At 44.0% G+C, this 11,790-nt stretch overlaps 1 long non-coding RNA gene across 2 annotated transcripts in view; it reads right to left on the reverse strand.

Annotated features, from left to right (window-relative positions):
* Positions 1 to 4,604, reverse strand: part of LOC109489844 — a 109,749-nt gene extending 105,145 nt beyond the window's left edge. For both annotated transcript variants that reach the window (XR_002142985.2, XR_004620810.1), the window contains exons 1-2: positions 4,301 to 4,604; positions 2,843 to 3,011 (exon numbers count right to left, since the gene is read on the reverse strand). This is a non-coding gene — a long non-coding RNA (uncharacterized LOC109489844). The remainder of the gene's footprint in view (positions 1 to 2,842; positions 3,012 to 4,300) is intronic.
* Positions 4,605 to 11,790: the final 7,186 nt, after the last annotated feature.

An 11,790-nucleotide genomic window follows, 5' to 3' on the forward strand; every position in this document is an offset into this window, starting at 1 on the left:
AGGGGCGCCTGGGTGGCACAGCAGTTAAGCGTCTGCCTTCGGCTCAGGGCGTGATCCCGGCGTTATGGGATCGAGCCCCACATCAGGCTCCTCCGCTATGAGCCTGCTTCTTCCTCTCCCACTCCCCCTGCTTGTGTTCCCTCTCTCGCTGGCTGTCTCTATCTCTGTCGAATAAATAAATAAAATCTTTAAAAAAAAAAAAAAGAAATTGTACAATAGCTATTATGGTCTTTAAAAAAATGGCATATGGTCATTGATGACAATGTCTTGGAATGTTAGATTCTAGGTGGACACCACTAGACAAGGTGATCTTAAAGTTCCCCTCTAACATTCTCTGAAACCATAAAGTAGTTTAGGGTTCCTACTATGTGCCTTTTGAAGGACTCCATCATTGTTTTGCCCCTAAGAGTAGTAATTTAATGTAGTAAGGAAGCTAAAACTAAGACACCTTTTAAGCACTAGACCAAGCATACATTCAGTATGATGGGCAATCAGAACAGATATTAATGTGGGCTAGAGTAGTCACATACAATAGATGTTTACAAGAGGTAGAGTTTTCTCCAGTTCTTTAATGATGGTTGGATTTTAAGTAGCCTGAAAAGGAAAGGGGAGCAATCAAAGATTGGGGAAGTGGGGCGCCTGGGTGGTGCAGTCGTTAAGCATCTGCCTTCGGCTCAGGGCGTGATCCCGGCGTTATGGGATCGAGCCCCACATCAGGCTCCTCCACTAGGAGCTTGCTTCTTCCTCTCCCACTCCCCCTGCCTGTGTTCCCTCTCTTGCTGGCTGTCTCTATCTCTGTCAAATAAATAAATAAAATCTTTAAAAAAAAAAAAAGATTGGGGAAGAGAAGAATATCATCATAGGAAGCACAGAAAGGAGAGGTCAATGGGAGAGAAGGATTGTTCTCATTCTCCCAAGGGAAAAAAAAACATCTAAACCTCTACGCTTAGTTCTGGACTCAGAGGGAAAAGTCCAAAATGTTTTGTGACTGAAGTCATTCTTTTCTCTTAAGCTTCATTTCTAGCCCCTTTCTTCCCAAACTCCACGCTGTAGCCATGTCAGAAGATAGTACCCCATCCACCAAGTATCTCCAGCCAAAACCCCTAAGGATCATCTTGATTCCTCGCTTACTCTCTCCTCTCTTCCTCAATCTTCCAGAGAGACCTATAGATTTCATTTCCAGAATTTCCGCCTCATCCTAATAAAATGCAAACCTGGTTAAGTCATCTCTCTGCTTAAAATATTTAATGGTTCTCCATCAGCTACAGAATGAAGTCAAATCCTCTTATCCTGGCATGTAGACTGTTCATAATCTAGCCCCTGATTACCTTTCTAACATTATCTCCACTGATTTCTTTGCTCCATGAAAAAGTTTATGGGATAGGAAGCTTGGAAGGTGCTGGGAAAGACATAAAGGCTGAGGGCTAAACCTTTGCAAGTAGCACACTTTCTAGGTATTAGAAGAGATGATGAGAGCTTAAAGTAATGCAATAGTAAAAGGGAAGTGATGAGAATATGGATTCAAGAAATATTTAGAATGCAGGGTAGAACAGAGACGTAGAACTAGTTAGATTCAATGATAAAAGAAAAAGGCAAAGCTAGGATGATGATGATGACAACGACAGCCAGTAATGTCAGCAATAATAACCAACATTTTCTGTGTGCTTACTATATACGAAGCATTGTTCAGAAGGTGACATGTGTTAACTCACTAAATCTCCAAATCAATCCTATGAGATAGAAGCTATTTTTATCCACATTTTATATGTAGGAAAACACAGGCACAGAGAAATTCAATAACTTGTCTAAAATCACACAGGGAGTAAGAGCGGTAGAGCCAAATTTGCACCCACATAGTTCGGCTTTGGAGCCTGCACAATTAAGCACAGTGCAAAACTGCCTCTTTTGTCATATCAGACCAACTTCCATCTCCGAAACATGCCATACTCCTTTGAGCCTTCAAGTCTCCCCCGTTCTTTCTGTATGAAATGCCCCTATCTTTTCCTTGGAGTGGAAACCTTTAGGACCAGATTGAGTATTACCTCCTCTGGGATGTCTTCTCTGTGTTCTTCCCCAAGGACAGCTATTTACTTCTTATTCCATTTTACCATCAAACTGTGTGTAATTCCACTGGTGAGCACATTGCACTGCATGGCAGTTACTGGTTAACATGTCTATCTCCCCTAACTAGACTGCGAGCTCCGTAACAACAGAATCTGTGTCACATTCATCTCTCAATCCCCCGGCTCTAACATCCTCCTACGGCACCTAGTTCTTGATCCACAGTAGGCATTCAATAAATGTTTCCTAAATGAATGGATGAATGAGTGAATAAGTGAATAAAAAATATGGGGGTGAGAATTCTCCACCCTGCCAGAACTAGGCCAGAATTGAATAGCAGTGGGGTGATCAGACAGAGTGGAGAGGTCAGAGATGAACTTGAGACTGGGTAGGCCTGAAGAGATTAGCAACATGACTTCCAGAATAGCCAAGTGGGGGATGCCAAAGTCTGAGAAGGCAACTTCAGCAAGTGGATGTAATGAGAGCATCTAAAGATCAAATCTGAAAGGAGGAACAAACAGATACTACTCTGGTTTCTGGGCATAGGTTTCACCAATTCCCCTGCCATTTATAGCCTGGAATACGACTGTTGTTCACTGATTTCCCTTTTTCCAGGGCTTCTGAAAGTATGTGAACAGTGGAACAGACACCATTACCAAAGTTACCTGGAGAAGGAATTAATCAACCTTTGGAAGTAGCACGATACAACCATCAGGTTAACATTTGCAGATGGAAGCCAAAATTGCTTGAATTCCAAAGTGTGATCATTTATTTCACTCACATGGCTGGATGGGCAGGATGTTCCCTTGGGCGGCCTTTATCTTCCATATCTCTCCACCCACTCTTGTGGACACCATCTTATTAGCCCTTCACCGTTTGTGGGAGGACCTTCCCTGTGTGCTTGACTGCTGGAGTCCTTTTGTAATCTGCTTCTTAAACTTTCCAGACTTCTAAATAAGGGCAAGAAGTAGGTTAGCTCCCTTTCTCTCTGTGTGTTAACGTCACCTTTTTTTCTCTCTATAGTTGTAGTAGAGAGAAAAATGGAGTCTCTTGAGTCAAGAAGGGGCCTGTGTCAAGCAGTGACGCAAGCAGGTAAGCTACTGCAGGTAGGCGATGTCGCCGGGACCCACATCAGGCGACACCCCAGAACTGATAATGAGCAGAACCAGAAAAGGTCTGCAGAGACCCAAAACTGATTCAATCCCTTTAAAAAGGGAAGGATTTTGGCAGCAAACTGTCAGACTGTTCAGACCCGACCCCTCAATTTCCGACCAGTTAAAAAAGGTAACCACTGCCAAAGGCTCTGCCCGATTGATCTGGTAACTGAACCGAGATCCTTCCCTGCTTGAACACCAGAAGCAGTGAGTGCCGAGAGCTGACCTGGACGAGACCCAGGCCTTATCTCAACTGCGCGCCCACAGACTGACTTTGCGGTGGTTGGTTAATTTTCCACACCCTTCTGTCATCTTGTTTGTTGTGTGGCTTGTCTTCTGTCCTGCTCTGTGTGCTGTGTAAGAAGCCAAGTTGAATCACATGGTGAATTGCCACTGGGTTTAGAATCCTGAACCTGCTTATCACTGTGATTTAACTTTGCTTTATGATTGAATAAAGCTGACATCGTGGAAAGACACAACTCATGTGTGCGCCTTCATAGTGTCCTCACACCCATAGTTCGTTCTTTTCTGTGCTGGCAAGAGAGTCGCTTTGGATCCCCACTTGGGGCTCTCTTCTGCCGTCAGAATTCCAAGAACTTTTCTGCACAGCCCTCACCCAAATGCCCCCGTGCAGTATACATCTCCGTGTGACAGTCTTATTGCAGACAAAGTGCAGGAACGAGGGTCTAGTCCCAGTCCAGTGGTTCTCAAGGGGAGATCCCTGAGCCAGCAGCATCAGTATCATCCGGGTCCTCGTGAGAAATGCAAATTCGCTGGCCCCACCCCAGACCTACTGAGTGAGAAACACCACGGCAAGACCCGTGATTCTGATATGCCCTAAAATTGGAGAGCCGCTTCCATCAGCGAGCTACTTACTCCCCCACTTTCTGAGAGGATTCTACACTTTCTCCTCCAAGCTCTGATAGCCCCTCCCCCAGACACACTCACGACCTCTTAGATTCTCAATTCACTAGGAAAATCTGACGAGAACTTTCCTGTGCTCCCACCCCCGGGCCCCCCGAGAAACCTGTGCGGTGCTCGCACCTGGCTCCCTCCCTGCCGCGACGTCCCGCGGGGGCACTCACCGGTCCCGCCAAGCGGAAGCCCCCGCCCGCCCGCTCAGGCCCGGGAGCGCATGCGCTCGTCCCGTTTCCCTTCCATCAGGTCATTCCCGTCCGTGCTTCGTATCTCCCAATCTCTTTTGAAAAAGAAAAAGAAAGAACGAACTGCTCTCTTCCCTCCACATCTGCCTTCAGCGACTGCTCTTTTCTGTGATCTCCTTTAAGCAGCACCCCACAGGCTGGTCTTTGACACCGCGGCTTGCACACAGGAGGCGCTCACTGACCGCGGTTAAGTGGACGCGTGAATGCAAGCGTGCGCACGAGTGGGAAGGGCGAAACCGCCATTCCCAGCAAACAAAAGACACTCTGGCGGTGGATGCTGCCCGCTTCGTAAGAGCTGGAATATTCTTTATTAAGGAAGAATAGACTGTTGTACTGCGCCCTTCCAACTTAGGGAGACTGATGTGCCAAAGAGTTTGATCTTATTTGAGGAAAGACTAATTTCTTAGCGTCTATGGGGGCTCTGTGCTGCTAACGGGCAGATATCCTGAGAGAATGGTCTTTTGTTTAGAAAAGACGCTTAATGAGGTTAAGGATTTACCAAGGGAGGCGTTCAGAGTGGTGAAGTGGAGAAGAAACCTGTTTTACATCCAAATGAGCCATGTATTGCTTTGCCAGGGCTGCCATAACAAAGTAAAAACAGATTGTGTGTGTGTGGGGGGGGGGGTAATTCAACAACAGAAATTTCTTTTCTCACAGTTCCAGAGATGAGAAGTCCAAGATCAGTGTGTCAGCAGGGTTGGCTGCTTCTGAGGCCTCTCACTGGCTTGTAGAGGGCCATCTTCTCCCTCTGTCTTCACATGGTCTTTCCTTTGTGTGTCCCTCTGTCCTAACCTCCTCTTCTTTTAAGAACACCAGTCATATTAAATTAGGGCCCACTTTCATGACCTCATTCTAACTTAATTGCCTCTTTAAAGACCCTATCTCCTTCTGTCACTGGCTTATTTCACTTAGCAGGACATCCTCCAGGTTCATCCATAGGAACCTGGATTTGGTTGTTGCATATGGTAGGATACCCTTCTTTTTTAAAAGCTGAACCNAACGCCGGGATCACGCCCTGAGCCGAAGGCAGACGCTTAACCGCTGTGCCACCCAGGCGCCCCTAACCTCCTCTTCTTTTAAGAACACCAGTCATATTAAATTGGGGCCCACTTTCATGACCTCATTCTAACTTAATTGCCTCTTTAAAGACCCTATCTCCTTCTGTCACTGGCTTATTTCACTTAGCAGGACATCCTCCAGGTTCATCCATAGGAACCTGGATTTGGTTGTTGCATATGGTAGGATACCCTTCTTTTTTAAAAGCTGAACCATATTCCATTGCATGCTTATGTTGGAGGAGGTCATCAAGAGGACGTAACTGCCAGTTGACCCATGAGCTGGTCTGAGCATCTCACAGCCCTCCCCTGTCCTTGGAATGTGGGTTCTGCTTGCCTTCCCTGATCTCAGAGGCTTCTTCAAGGACATAACCTGGTGATAATGATGTGGTATTGAGACCATTTGGATGGTATATATGAATGAACCTAATTAAGCCTCTATATAAACTTGGAGGATTTGGCAGGCAGGTGTGGAAATCTACTCATCTTGGAGCCACCCAAGACAGCCTGTGTGTAAGTCCCTGTGCTTATTAAACTCTGCCACCTACCAGTCCAAAGTGGTCTGCCTCTTCTTTCCCTCTCTGTCTGCTCTTCACTACAGTGGGCCAGTTTCATATTACACGGGGGGAGTGTATACCACATTTTNGGGGGGGGGGCGGGGGCGGGGGTGAAGTTCCCAAGGAGTTTGCAAATCAACAGTGTATACCACATTTTCTTTGTCCATTCATTCACCAATGGACACTTCAGTTGTTTCTGTATTTTGGCTATTGTAAATAATGCTGCAATGAACATCAGAGTGCAGATATCTCTGTGAGATCCTGATGCCAATTCTCAAAAGTGGGATTGCTGAATTATATTATTATTACATGGTAGTTCTATTTTAATTTTTAAAAATTTTTTTTCTGTTTTCCATAACAGCTGTGNGATAGAGACAGCCAGCGAGAGAGGGAACACAAGCAGGGGGAGTGGGAGAGGAAGAAGCAGGCTCATAGCGGAGGAGCCTGACGTGGGGCTCGATCCCATAATGCCGGATCACGCCCTGAGCCGAAGGCAGACGCTTAACCACTGTGCCACCCAGGCGCCCCCTATTTTAATTTTTAAAATTTTTTTTCTGTTTTCCATAACAGCTGTATCAGTTTTACATTCCCACCAATACCATACAAGGGTTCCAATTTCTCCACATCCTCACCAACACTTGTTGTCTTTTGTTTTTTTTTGTTGTTGTTGCTGTTAACAGCCAACCTAACAGGTGGGAGGTGATATCTCATTGTGATCCCATTATATCAAGTGTCTAAAATGGTCAAATTCATAGTAGCAGAGTAGAATGGTGGTTACCAGGGGCAGGAGGGAGGAGGAAATGGGGAGTTGTTGCTCAATGGGTATCAACTTTCAGTCATGCAAGACGAATAAGTTCGAAAGATCTGCTGTACAACTTAGTGTCTGTAGTTAACAATACTGTAATATACACTGAAAAATTTGTTAAGAGGGTAGATGTCAAGGCTATTATGTGAGAGTGTAATAAGCTTGTACATCATCAGTCCCTGTGTTTTAGAGACTCTGTTATTATGGCAGTCTTGCTGTCATCCTAACTAACAAAGACAGCAAAACATCTTAATGATCTCAGGATTAGTGTATTTTTTAAATTCTTGTGAAAACTATAGAACTTAAAAATCAGAAATATTGTGTAATTAACCCTATGTAACCATCTGGTTTTAGACTTTATCAAATTTTCACCACATTTACTCCATGTATTTTTCTCCAAGGTTTTTTTGTTTTAAGATTTTATTTATTTATTTATTTGAGAGAGAGAAAGAGAGAGCGCGGGAGCACAAGTGGGGGTAGGGTCAGTGGAGAAGGGAAAGAGAGAATTGAAGCCGACTCTGTGCTGAGCGTGGAGCCTGACATAGGGCTCGATCTCACAACCCTGAGATCATGACCTGAGCTATAATTAAGAGTCAGACGCTCAACCAACTGAGTCACTCAGGCACCCCTCCAAGAGTTTTTAAGAAGAGGCATGTTTTCTCTTAAATCATCTGCTGTGCTGTTTGGTATTGTACAACTATTGGTTATCTTAAACTTTGATAAATGTGGGCTACATATGAACTTCTTGCATTGGTGAGGAAATCAGAGAAGTGTGTGCTGTTTTTCCCATATGAGGTAACAAAGGATAGAGAGAAGAGAAGAACCTGGAAGTGGAATGTGAGGTGGACTGAGAGTGTAGTGGGACCAGAAATCTGAGCAAGGAGCAAGCACAGCAATGGATGCAGCTTAGGGTTTGCAGAAACCTTGGGAAAGGCACTGAACTCTCCACAGCGTTAGGACAGAGACTCAAGCCACTTCTGCTTAAACGTTAAATACATAAGCAACTACATAGACTAGAGGACTTAGGGAGACCAGGATGACAGCCAGCATGTCTTTAGCGTGTACACTGATGAAGAAGATGGATGACAGGGCGGACCTAGTACTCTATAACTGAGCACCATGCCCACTTTGCTATTTAAGCCCAGAAGGCCATCCTGGAACAAGAGAAAAGCAAAATAAACGGGGCACACCTGGACAACTCCTCTTAGTCTGCAGACCTGCAATCTAGAATTTTATCTGGTGCTCCTTAACCTGGGTCTGCACCAAACCTTCATTTGGCTTTTCCTTTGCAATTACTGACCCGCACCTTCTGTCTCCAGCTCCGCCACAGCCGTGAGGTGGGGAGCTTTCTAAAAGGCTGATCTTTAACCGGCTTGCAAAATGTTCAATTTGTCTTATTTGACCAATTTTTCTCCCAGCTGGCAGTAAATAAATCCACCATGAGCTCTCGGGAATAATCCCACCAGATTATGGATATTTTTATTTCTTGATCCTTACTGAACCCAAAGTGATGCAGCATGTTTCCTAATACAAAAAGTCAGGATGAAATATCCAAATGGAAGCACAATGTGTCCAAGCGGCAGGTGGGGGCCAGGTAACAGGGGTGCTGGTTTTAAGGGTGTGTGTTTTGTCATGGTTTGCAGGCTTTCCTACTTGGGGCTATATGTCCACAATCGGATGTCTGTTTTGTCTGATTTTGAAATCTTAAACCTATTCCCTCCTATGAGAGAAACCCTAGTTTCTGAGCTAACACTCCTTCTGCACGTGCATCTCAAGGTGGGGAGCCAAAGGCTGTGACAGGGTTTCCAATGTGCCTGGCTAACCTGCCACAGTCAAAATCAACGGGGAAAACTAGAAATTCAGGTGGTTATATTGTCACAATGCCCATGAACTGGGTTGGGGGACTATATGAAAATAGAATATTTTTAGTTTGTCAATAATTGATAGTGTCATTTGGCAGGAAATGTCTCAAATTCAGTTATTCAAATTCACTTCTGTTTAAGCCAGTCTGTAGAGCCTGCGTAGAGGGTCAGTCTGTACAGACGGAATTCTTGGCAAAATCTCTGCAAACTTCCAGGATTGTTGGATTCTATAGGAGTCTGGTCTTTCACTGTCCTTGACTATTTTACAGGTCTATAGAAACTGAAGTTAATTTGTAAAAGAATGATGATGATGCAAATAATTACCAGTCTTAGAAATGCAAATGAATTTTGTCCAATGAGGATGCATCAATCTCTACTTAGCTGAGGAGGCCAGTTTTGGCCTGATACTATCAGCAAATTCAATTCTCTGTTCCGGATTGCCTATAGATGTGTTTTTCCTTGGGATCTCCTTTGAACCAGTTTTTACTTCTCATTAGTTTCCTCATTAAACAATGAGTAAAATAAAATCTTTGACACAAATTCATTTTATATTTGTATGAGTCACATTTTTAAAAATTACCTTTTAGTACCTTGATTCTCCAGCAACTTCGTTCATCCCCAAAAGTGGGGTTGACAAGGAGTGAAGGGAGAACCCTGAATTTCTGACGGAATATTTACCCAGAAGTGACTAGATGAATGAGCTACTTGAAAAAACAAGATGTTTACCCTTATTCCTGGATATAGAGGTTCTAGATTTGGATTGTTTTCAGAATAGAGTTATAAAAAGTATTTTATGTCTGCACAGCCAAATTTGAGGACTGCTGTGATTCTCCTTTTTTTTAAAAAATCCTACCATTTTAACTTTTTCACTTATATAACAAAAAAAATGGTAAAAACAGATGTGCTTAAGAAATAGGATGGAAACTTGAACACCATTGGATATCACTCTCTCTCTGCCCCCATCTCCCCCCGAACCCCCTACCTCTCTCTCCAGCACCTCTTCCCGTGTTAATTTCACTCTCCCAGGCCGGCTTCTCACCAGTTGTGGTCCCGCTGCTAGCATCTCAGAATCTCTTACTTATATCCTCTGTGGAAAAAAACAAGAGCACCATTAGCATAAGTCTTTTTTCATAACTGTCAGCATGAGAAGGAGCGTTCTAACTTGGGAAGAAGGGTGGAATTTTTTATAGGGCTTCAGCAAGCAGGGTCAGCTGAAGTTCAGCTAGTTTCAAGAATAATTGTTCAAAGATGGTACTCAGGGAAGGGAGGAATTATTCTGATTAATTAGCAGCCATTGTTTGGACAATTTGGGTTTTACTAAGAGAAGTGGAAGGAACAGTGAGGGGCTGAGGTCATGTGCAAGAGGGCGTGCAATCTACAATGACAAGGACATGGAGGGCCACAGTAGAAACTTTATAGTTCTTCAGTATCTCTTACACCTTACAGTCCTCAGATCATAGAGACCCTTTTTCCCACATGCAGTTGGCTAAATCCTAGGGAAGGATTTTGATTGCTCTGGACCGCTCACTGTGCTCAGGGAGTCGAGGCAAGAATGAAGAGGCTGTTCCTAGGCAGATCCAAAGGCTAGAGCAGGGGAGGAGCAGGTCTTAAAAGGAGGGAATAGCCCAGACCTGGCCCATGGGGTCATCACAGTAAGCAGGACATCCCGCCCCCCCCCCAATCTTCATTTATGTTCACAAAAGCCTCCTTTCCCTCTTCCCAGGGAAACAGCTCAATTTTGCCTTAGGGGACACTGCTTAGTGGAGGACCACTAAGAGAACTTTTTAACTAATGAGTGTGGGGCGCAAACCTAAGCGAGATGAAAGCCTCTTCTGAGAGCATCTTAGTTCAAAAGGCTGGACACAGCTCTGATGTCCAGGTTTCTTCTGAAAGCCTCAAAACTTCCTAAATGATCACCATGGTCACTTAGGGAAGATAAACAGGTTTGGTTTGAATAAACATCCCAAAGGTGGCAATGCTCCCTCCCTCTTCATTCTTCTTTCTTTCCCCTTTCAGGTATCCAGTGTCCATAGCCCCTTCTTTCCTATTGTAGGGCCCAGGGCAGGATGCCCCATGATCAGCCACTATGGCAAAAAAGAGTATTTTGAGTAAGAGTAATCAAAACCCAACAGATTCAGGAAAAACTCTCTGCCTCCCCCTCAGCTGCCTAAATTTATATTGGAAAGGCGAGTCTGTACCGGGAAAAGAGCTATTAACAGAGATTCCCCTTTACCTAAAAATTTTACCTGCATAATAGAGCAACCTTGCTTTTCTAAACACTCCTTTCACCTTCCTGCTAATGGCCTTTCTTCCCTTTGTGTCCTCAGACCCTACCCGTCTTTAGCTCATATAAACTCCATGTTGCCTCATTGTCTTCGGAATTTCATGTTTGTGTGGATCCCCCATACATATGCCTATTAAATTTGATTTTCTCCTGTTAATCTGTCTCATGTCAATTTGATTCTAAGTCCAGCTAGAAGGACCTTGTAGGGCAGAGGAAGATCTTCCTTCATGACACTAAAAATAAGACAAATCTTCCCTACAAACATAGTTAAGATAATTAAGATTTGGGGGAAGGAAATATCTGTCTTTATCATTTTTAATTTGGCTAGAACAAGTTGGTAACATATCATGGACTTTAACATACAAATCCCCTGAATTTGCGTCTTGACTTCCCACTTACTTGCTCCATGACTGTGGGCAAATACTTAACCTCCATAAATTCCAGTTTTCTCATTTGGGAAATGAGGAATAACACCTTCTTCAAAATTTAAAGGGATTATGCATGTAAAGAACATATGGAATATATTAAAATCCAATTATTATCACTTTTTGTGATGATGATGATGGTGATAATTATGAAGGCACTAGAACCTACTCATCTATACGTTTACACCCTTCATTACTAATTTTAAAATAGAATTTCAGGATTAGAAGGGAATTCACGGATGACCCCAGCCAGTGGTCAAGCCTCTCTAGAGAGATCTCTGTTGCTCCAGGGCCGGGAAGGGGTGTGTGTGTGTGTGTGTGTGTGTGTGTGTGTGTGTGTGTGGTGTACGTATCCATGCATGCCTGTGTGTCTGGATCTGTGTATGTTGGTGGGATGTGATGATTACAGAATGTGACATCAAGA

The sequence above is a fragment of the Ailuropoda melanoleuca genome, chromosome 15 (assembly GCF_002007445.2).
Source record: "Ailuropoda melanoleuca isolate Jingjing chromosome 15, ASM200744v2, whole genome shotgun sequence".
NCBI classification, from domain to species: domain Eukaryota; kingdom Metazoa; phylum Chordata; class Mammalia; order Carnivora; family Ursidae; genus Ailuropoda; species Ailuropoda melanoleuca.